Below are 9,631 nucleotides of genomic sequence, written 5' to 3'. Positions count from 1 at the left end.
GTTGATGGGGCGATTGTTGTTTTTACGACCATGCCGTTAAGCATTCTATTTGTAAGACGTCCCGTTATTGTTTGAGATCCAACCCCCAGTCCGCAAAGTTGTATTTGTAGTTGGTGTAGAATTTGGCCACATAGTTCTGTGTGCACAAGGAGTGCAAGGGGTTGGGTACACAGCCTTGCGGGGCACTGGTGTTGAGCATTAGCGTAGAGAAGGTGTTGTTGTCTATTCTTACTGATTGCGGACTTTCATCAGGTCGTCAAAAAACAAGTTGAAAAGTTGAAAAAGTCTCCATCAGAGACCTAATTACGAAAGTTTGCGCATGAGTTTGCTTGGAATCATGGTATGGAGGACAAAACTGTAGTCAATAAGTAAGAGCCCTGATTTAGCTATCTTTGTTCTCTAGATGTTCCAGCAATGGCTGTTGGGGCTGGCAAATGACATTTCCAATTAACCTTTCGCGACAGTAGGCGACTATCAGGAAATCAAGGCAATCTGGGAGGCTGGAGTTCATGTCAGCCATGACCAAGCATTCGAAGCACTTCTTAATTATGGATATCAGAGCCATCGGATGGTGGTAGTCAATAAGGTACACTGCATGGTTTTCTTTAACACTGGAATGATGGTGGTCTTAGAACAAAGAAACAAACGAAAAAGGAACAAAAAAGAATTACAGCCCAGGAACATGCACTTTGGAACTCCAAGCAAGTACTGATCCAGATTTTCGATCTAAACCTGTCGCCTATTTTCTCAGTATCTGAATCCCTCTGTTCCCTGCCCGTGCCTGTTTCTGTCTTGATACGCTATCGTGCCCGTTTCTACCACCTCCGCTGGCAATGCATTCCAGAAATCCAGCACTCTCTGCGTAAAGAACATTCCACGCATTTCTCACTTAAAATTCCACCCTCAATTTGATTTCATGCTCCCTATTAATTGAGTCCCCCATTCTGGGAAAAAGATTCTTGCTCCAGACGCTGTGTATACCTCCCATGATTTTGCAGACCTCATTCAGATCCGCCCTCAACCTACATCTTTCTAATCAAGATAATCCTAATCCAACCTGTCTTCATAGATAGCAACCTCCATACCAGGCAACATCTTGGTAAACCTCCTCTGCACCCTCTTAAAAGCGTCGAGATCCTTTTAGCAATGTGGTGACCAGAAATGTAGGCAGTTTTCCAAATGTGGCCGAATCAAAGTCCTATACAACTGTAACATGATCTGCCAAAGCTTGTGCTCAGTACCTCGTCCGATGAAGGAAAACATGCCATATGCCTTGTTGACCACTCTAACGACTGCATTGCCACCTTCATTGTACAATGGACCTGAACACCCAGACTCAGTGTACATCAATTTTCCCCATGGCTTTTCCATTTACCATGCACTGCTGCCTCACAGCACCAGGGACCCGTGTTCAATTCCCGGCTCGGGCAACTGTCTGTGTGGAGTTTGCACATTCTCTCCGTATCTGCGTGGGTTTCCTCTGGGTGCGCCAGTTTCCTCCCACAGTCCAAAGAAGGGCAGGTTAGGTGAATTGGCCATGCTAAATTGCCCATAGTGTTAGGTGAAGGGGTAAATGTAGGGGAATGGGTCTGGGTGGGTTGCGCTTCGCAGGGTTGGTGTGTACATGTTGGGCCGAAGGGCCTGCTTCCACGCTGTAAGTAATCTAATCTAATCAAGACGTCGCTTTTGAACTGGATCTTCCAAATGCATCATCTGGCTTTTGCCCGGATTGAACTCCATCTGTCATTTTTTCTGCCCAAAGTCTCCAATCGTTTATATTCTGCTATGTTCTCTGACAGTCCCCATTCACTATCTACTGCTCCACAAATCTTAGTGTCATCTGCAAACTTACTAATCAGTCTACCTACACCTTCATGCAAATTATTTATGTACATCACAAACACAATGGTCCCATCACGGATCCGTGTGGAACACCACTTCTTCATTTTGAGAAACTCCCTTTCATTATTACTGTCTGTTTCCTGCTGCACAGCCAGTTCCCTATCCATCTAGCTAGTATACCTTGGACCCATTTTGACTTCACTTTCTCCATCAACCTACTATCGGGAACTTTTTCAAACGCTTTACTGAAGTCCATGTTAATGGCATCTACGGCCCATCACTCCCCAATCAACCTTGTCGCTTCCTCAAAGAATTCTATTAAGTTGATAAGAAATTACCTTTCCTGCACAAAATCACGCTGGCTATCACTGATATCTACTAAAGCAAATCGATCCTATTTCTTAGTATATTCACCGGCAGCTTCCCTACCATTGATGCCAGGCTCAGCAGCCGGTAATTAGCTGGGTTATCCTTACAACCCTTCTTAAACAAGGGGAAAAAATTAGCAATTCTCCAGTCCTCCAGGACCTCACCCGTGTTCAAGCATGCTGAAAAGTTATCTGTTAAGGACCAAGCTATTTCTTCTGTCGCTTCCCTCAGCAATCGGGGAGAGATCCCATCCACACCTCGGGCTTGTTTACCTTAATGCATTTTTGAATAACCAACATTGCCTCCCTCCTTATGCCGACTTGACCTGGAGTGATGAAACATCTAGCCCGAACCTCAACATCCATCATGTCCCTCTGTTCAGTGAGCACGGACACAAATTACACATTAGGAATCCTTCTCATTTCCTCTGACCCCATGCACACCTTTCCTCCTTTGTCTTTGAGTGGATCAACATTTTCTCGAGTCATCCTCTTGCTCCTTAAAAAAGGCTTTGGGATTATACTTAACGATGTTTGCTAAAGCTAGTTCATAATCCCTTTTAGCACTCTTCATTCCTTTTTAAAGATTTCTTGAAGCGGGGGAGACTTCACATCGCATAAGAAGAGGCTAAAGATGTCTGCAAATACTCCTGCTAGCTGCTCCGCACAGGATAGAAGTGCATGGTCGAAGACTCTATTTGTCAGTTTGCTTCCTATGCGTTCAGGCTAAAGAAGGCTGAACTAATGGCTGTGGTGGTGACCGAGGGAACAAGATCATCCCAGATTGGAAGACAGGTGATATCGTTTCACTGCCTTTCTGTTCAAAGTGAACATTACATACATTGCGCTCATCGAGTACAGATGTACTGTTGTTGCCATGTACTTAGTCTTGGTCTAAAGCTTCATTGGACATTGTCTCTTAGTATCCCTGGTGGCCTTGGAAAGTTCATACCTGGATTTCCTGCATAGAGCAGCGTCAACTGACTAGACCTGGACCTCAGTAGGCAGAAGGATATCCCAGTTCATTTATGCCTTCTTTTTGGGGCATGTTTTGATTGACTTCTTTGGTATGTAGTTTCTGCTCACATTACACTGAATTTTGTAACGACTTTGGCATGTTCCTCTAGGTTGGATATTGTGTTCTTGAATCTGGATGAGTCCACTACATTCTGTACTGGAAACTCATACTTGGGGATCTTCGTACATGAATAATGAAAATCTAGCATCCAAGTTCACCAAATCCGTCCATTCTATTATCAGTAAACCGTCTCTGAACTTCCTCCAATGACAGTTTATCTTTCTGCAGATAAGGGGGCCTAAGCTTTTCATAATAATCCAACATTTGTCTACTCAGTGTACTCTATATTTTTCACAATGCATTTTTATTGTTATTTTCTTGTTCATGACTTTCCAGCAGCAAAGTCATGAACAATACTGCCATCAGAATCGGTATTGGCTGTATCAAATTCTCGAGTGTCAGGCGTAGCTACTCAGCATGTTGTTTATCAAGTTCTGTACATGGAAAGATACAGGATACGCTGAATGCATAAAATCCCAGTGAAATAATGCTATACTGAATGAACACTGTTCAATGTAAATCGACAGGCCACAGATATCATACCTGAAATATAGCTTTTCCACTGTTGACTGCCCTTCGGCTTTTGTTCTGCACGAGTTTGAAGCTGCCATGAAACAGTGTGATTTGAAAGGAGAGACAACATTGAAATACCATATCAATTTTGTCTAATGAGGTTCAAGGATACAACGCAAACATCTTGAGTATACTAAACGCTCAACACAGTATTAATGAACTTCAGCACCCGCCATTTTTGAGTTAACGATGGGCATCGATAGCAACTTACAGTGGCAAATTAATATTTCGATTTCGTAATAAGAGAAAACAGTGCAATTTCTCTGAAGAGGCGCTTCCAGAGACAACCATGAACCATGCTTTTCCATCAACACCAAGCGAGATCTTCCACAGAGACCTGTAAGAAAACAAATGCAGATACCTACAACTTATTGAAGAATAGATGTAGGACTGCTCACATTGTGACAATGACGCGTAATTTGCAAGCATTATTTGTCTTGTTGCTGTTCACAAATTTTCCAAGGGTCCAACACTGAATACTTCCAGGAGTCAAGTTGTAAACTACCTCCCCAAAGAATGCTTGAAGAAAACTTCAAGGTGTGATGAATGGGACGAGGACATGTTAGTGCAAAATGACAAGTAATGTCAGTTTACACAGATAGCTCGATGAATCACAGTTAATTTTTTTTAAACTGCAGCTTACATCGTTAATTTCGCACAACACCAGGTTATAGTCCAACAGGTTTAATTGGAAGCACACTACCTTTCGGAGCGACGCTCCATCGTAACACAGAATTTATAGCAAACATTTGCAGTGTGATGTAACTGAAATTATACATTGAAGATTTTTAACTTTGTACACCCCAGTCCAACACCGGCAGCTTACATCAACATGCTTAAAATATGTCCCTGTTGTCAATCGCACACAAGCACATACATAATGTTCCAAATGGGTTAGACCAGGTGGATAACGCTGATAAGACATTTATACAACTGCAAGATGAATCAATTCAATGTCATAAATATATTGCCTTATATTTGCTGCCGCAGAACTTCTGCAGCGTAGTGCGTCTGGATTTGGAAGGTGTTCCCTGATGAACTTTGGGTAATTTATGTGGTATATCTTTTGAGATGCTTCACAGTGTTAGTCGTAGACTCAGTGAAGAATTCTCGATGAAGTGCAAATCAAATAAATAATTTTGTCCTGAATGTTGTCAAGCTTCTTAAGCGCTGTAGGAGCTACACTTATCCAGGCAAATGAAGTTCAATCCATAACACTCCTAACTTGTGCTTCTAAGATGGAGCAAGCCTTTTAGGAAGTTCTGTGGAGAGTTACTGGCAATATGATTCCACATCTCTGAGCTGCATTCGTAGCGACTAATATACAAGATCAGTTAAGTTCAATTCTGCATCACGATGTTCACAGACTGTGGTGGCAGTGTACTTGAAAGTCACGAGGCGATGCTCAGCTTGTCTTTTGGTGGAAATGCTCCATGCCTGGCACTTCCATGACGTGAAACGCAATTGTGTCTTTTGACAGCTCGAACTTGGATAATGTCAAGGTTTTGCAGTATTTGGGTGTGGACTGCTTCTGCATTAGGATAGTGACCAGGATGAGGTAAGATCACTGAAGCTGAAGCTGGGACCGAAGACACCACTGTGAGAAGCTCCTGCAGTGACGTTCTAGAGATGTTTTGACAGGCCTAAAACGACCACAGCTTTTGTGCCAGCCAAGCCACGAACCACTAGACAGTTTCTTCCTGATTCCCACTGAGACCAGTATTGATAGAGTTCAATTATGCCATTCTTGATCAAAAGGAGCATCACTTTCAATTTCAAGGGCAGTGTCTTACATCTCATCTCTGAAATGCAGGTCTTTTTTTTTAAATGTGGTTCTGAAAACAGTTTTCATGTTACTTTCAAACACTTCACCGATGATCAAGATTACTCTGATGGAACAGTGAATGACCAAATTGAATTTTTTCCTTTTTTGCGCAACACACACGTGTGTGTATTTCCTACATTGTCATGTAGATGCCAGTGTTGTAGCTGTACTGGAACAACTTGGCTCGGGCGTGGTAATTTCTGGAATGCAAACCTTTAGAACTATTGCCAGAATGATGTCAGAGGCCATAGATTTTACAGGATCCAGTGCGTCCAAACGTTTCTTTTTTGATATCTCGCAGAGTTAATCAAATTGGCAGAAAACTCTGGTGACAAGTACATCTGGAGGTAATGGAATTGCAGTGAATAATGGGACGTGGTCTATGGTCAGACCAGGGCAAATCAAATTTGGGAAGGAGTTCGAATTTCCAGAGATATACCAAATAAAGGCGTGAGGAGGGTGGAATTTTCAAGTAAACGCATTACATACATAGAAGTAGTTAGTGCACTGATAGACACGTCAGGCAAAATGAAAGCTTAGGACTCGAACAACCAAGAAATGTGGACATGGCTACGGCATGTGAGGTGACACAGGGGATCAGATGTATATGAAGGATGAAGTGGAACTAAAACGTAAATTGTTCACTGAAAAATATAAATTGAGGGAAGCGATGATCAATGGAAATTGTTTGATTTTTTTTTCAAGACAACAAGTTGAGATTAATTGGAGAGCGTTGTTGAAGTGGAACTAAAACGTAAATTGTTCACTGAAAAATATAAATTGAGGGAAGCGATGATCAATGGAAATTGTTTGATTTTTTTTCAAGACAACAAGTTGAGATTAATTGGAGAGCGTTGTTTGCGTATGGAGTGCATAATTTTCACCGAAGATATTTCAAGAAACTGTGACACTGGGCATCCAGAACTTCCAAATGATAATTGAAGAACCAGGCATTGAGGTGGGAAGGGAATGAAGTGAAGGTTTTCACAACACATGCGAAGTAGATTGAAGAGAAGTCCACGCCAAAAGTGACACTGTATAATTTGATCTGCATAAGCTATAAAATGCCGTGCTGATCCAACCATGCTCATTTTGACTTAATATGTTTAGAACTGCTCCTGCACACGTAAACGTGTAAAACAGAAAACAGAAGGTTTGAGACGTTTAAATTGAAAAATAATTGTTAAATTGCGGAAGTGCTCAGCAGGTCTGACAATATATGGCGATATATGGCGATAGTTGCTGCCGCTCCTGAATATTAACTCTAGTCAATGTTGTTGTTATTTAAAACTGAACTTAACGTTTCGGCTATGTTGCATCCCACACTGGTAGTATAATATTGAGGTGGAAGTTCTAGTGCTGAATAACATCTTATCCACTCAGGACGTGAAGCTTGATTTTTTTTCGACGAAATGTATCTTCACTGAACTAAGCTGATGCACATTGAATGTGACTACTTTAACCCGTACATGTTTTCACTAAATATATTGATGTACCGGGAAACACTGAATGGTTATGTTCTACATTCGTTATATTCACCATAATCTTCACTGAGCTGACCCGAACATGTTAACACTGATTATAACAGTATTGCTGCGGGTAGTTCTGCGCTGAAATTAATGACACTGAACGAGATTTTCAATACAATCACACGAAGCTTGTCCCGGATTAATCAGTACTGATTATGGCAGTAGTGGTTGTAGTTGCCTGCGCAAAAGTTACCTGTGCTGAAATGGAATTGGGTGCAACCATGCAGGAGTGAACCTTTCCATTATCAAGGCCACCAGCATCATGAGAACCCGTACACAAAATATATAATTAATCTGGACTGCACTAATTTATTCCAAAATTAAGCTAAATATGGCATTTGAGGACTAATTGTAACATTTCTGAACTGCATTTCTCCACAACGAAAACACAGAAGACCGTGTGAAAGCACTTATCGTGTCAGTTAAACTTAGAATTTACCAACTTATTTAATCAACATGTTCATGCTTAGTTGTAACTTGTGCAATGATCATTGAATTCAGCGTCAAGGAACTAAAAGTAATAATTCTGCGGTTCCAAAGTTGAATTTCACGAAATATCTCCAATTTTTCATTGAACGTTGTTTTTGTTTGTTTTGGATGAACAAAGGAAAAGCCTGACTAGCTTTTTTGTCGTCTCTGTGAGTTTCAATGTTGGGAAAAATGCAGTTCCAAAATATCCATTTGATAAAACACACTGGCAGCACCAGCCATAATTTCACAAGTTTGTGTTAATTTTTTACCCTTTCAATTAGTGTCATGAACAGGCAAAACCAACTAATTTTCTGTATGGAAAAAGACATGAAGAGTAAATATGACCACCTTTGAACATGATGAAGGAGATGTGTAGAACTTTGACCAGAACTGCAGTCACCACCAAAACGCTTATTGTTTGCAATTTACTATCCTGTTCTTGCAACATCGTATAGTTATGGTAACTGTTGCTAGTTATGTAAGGATTTGCATACCTCCCATTTTGTCATATTTTTCTAAGTGGTAGTGATGTCATTTCCACATTTAAGTAGATCACTTGTCTATTTACTAAGACAAACCTTTCTTTATACCATTAACAAATATGATATAGTCCCTCCCCCAAAAATCAAACTTTTTTCCAACTATCCATTTCAACTCTCCATTTAATCATTTATTCTTCATGAACATAATGAGCTTTCATTATATTTGTCTATTTCATATTTCTCATAGTGGTATTAAAATGTCTTGAGAGAAACAGTATGTTAACATTCAAGTTATAAATCATTCTCCTTTTGATCAACTAACATGCAAACTCCAGAACGACGTCCTCTCTACATTTGGTATTTTTGCACTGCTTGTTACCGACTCATGCTTTCAACGTAATTCTGGTCTGTTATTGATACGAACAGTGTACATATATTTTCATGCAAAGTCATATGAAAGTTAAGCTCCACGTTCATTTAACGAATAAATCTGTTCAGAGGTACAAACCCCTGGAGCATTGGGTAATGTGAATCCGAGCCAGCCGTCCCAGAGATATGGACACTGCCACAGTTATGGGTAGTGTGCCACTGTGAGAGACTCTGCACCACAATAAACTTTTCTTGTTCGTTATTTGTGTTGTTACAGTAACAGGCATTGACAATGCGGTGACATGCTATAAATTAATTTGCTTGCTGTTATGGATGTTCTTACTGTGGGAGTATTGTCATTCCCTGCCATGATATAAACTTCGCTATGCTGTGTATTGCTGCAGTTTGTTGAGTTAACCATCACATACTAAATGAATCTACATTTCCTCGAGGTGCTCATTGTTGTAATGCTTAATCTTTGAACCATGCGCATGTTGTTCATTGTATTGTAATATGAACAACAGCTCTCCATTAAATTGGTGCAGAGTCTCTATATGCATTGGGTTTCGATTTTGCTTCAGTTTAGCAACCTAACTGAAAAGCAACTACAAGCATTGCCATGACACACCTGTCCGAGAATAGCGCTTGAAACTATAATGTTTTGACTCAGAAGTGGCAGAGCTTACCACCATTTCAAACGGGGAAACACGACATAGATGATTTGTTTCACACGTTTCACACGTTTCATTTTACAATAGCATCAAATGATTCACTGGAGTTATGCCTGTCAGGAATTTTATGTGGATGAACTTCTTTCCATTTATGCAAAGTATCCTTTTCCTATATTGTTCTCCCCATGTGAAGCATTTTTCTGGACCTGCGTGAAATATCATCGACTAATCTATCTCAAACTTTTCTCCTTACATTCGCCAATCTCTTAGGCTGCTCTCGTGACCACTCATTTTTACATGTTGAATGTGGATATTGTTAATTGCATTTTCTCGAACTAAGGCGCCAAACTGTATCAAAGCCCTAAAATTTGCTGCCAGTTCTTTACAATGCTGGATACACTGCAGTAAAACGTTTGTCGTGCA

General features: G+C 40.6%; 1 long non-coding RNA gene across 2 annotated transcripts; it reads right to left on the bottom strand.

Moving 5' to 3' along the window:
- Positions 1-446: 446 nt before the first annotated feature.
- LOC122543749 lies at positions 447-4,184 on the bottom strand. 2 transcript variants are annotated; one of them, XR_006310128.1, is made up of 3 exons: positions 4,073-4,184; positions 3,832-3,892; positions 447-627 (listed from the first exon to the last, which is right to left on the bottom strand). It is a non-coding gene; the product is annotated as an uncharacterized LOC122543749 (long non-coding RNA). The 2 variants fall into 2 exon arrangements; XR_006310127.1 differs by lacking the exon at positions 447-627 and adding an exon at positions 3,528-3,722.
- Positions 4,185-9,631: the final 5,447 nt, after the last annotated feature.

This window comes from Chiloscyllium plagiosum, chromosome 44, assembly GCF_004010195.1.
Source record: "Chiloscyllium plagiosum isolate BGI_BamShark_2017 chromosome 44, ASM401019v2, whole genome shotgun sequence".
In the NCBI taxonomy this organism is placed as follows: Eukaryota; Metazoa; Chordata; class Chondrichthyes; order Orectolobiformes; family Hemiscylliidae; genus Chiloscyllium; species Chiloscyllium plagiosum.
The sequence above is the reverse complement of the archived record's forward strand: the minus strand, read 5'-3'. Positions and strand labels throughout refer to the sequence as shown.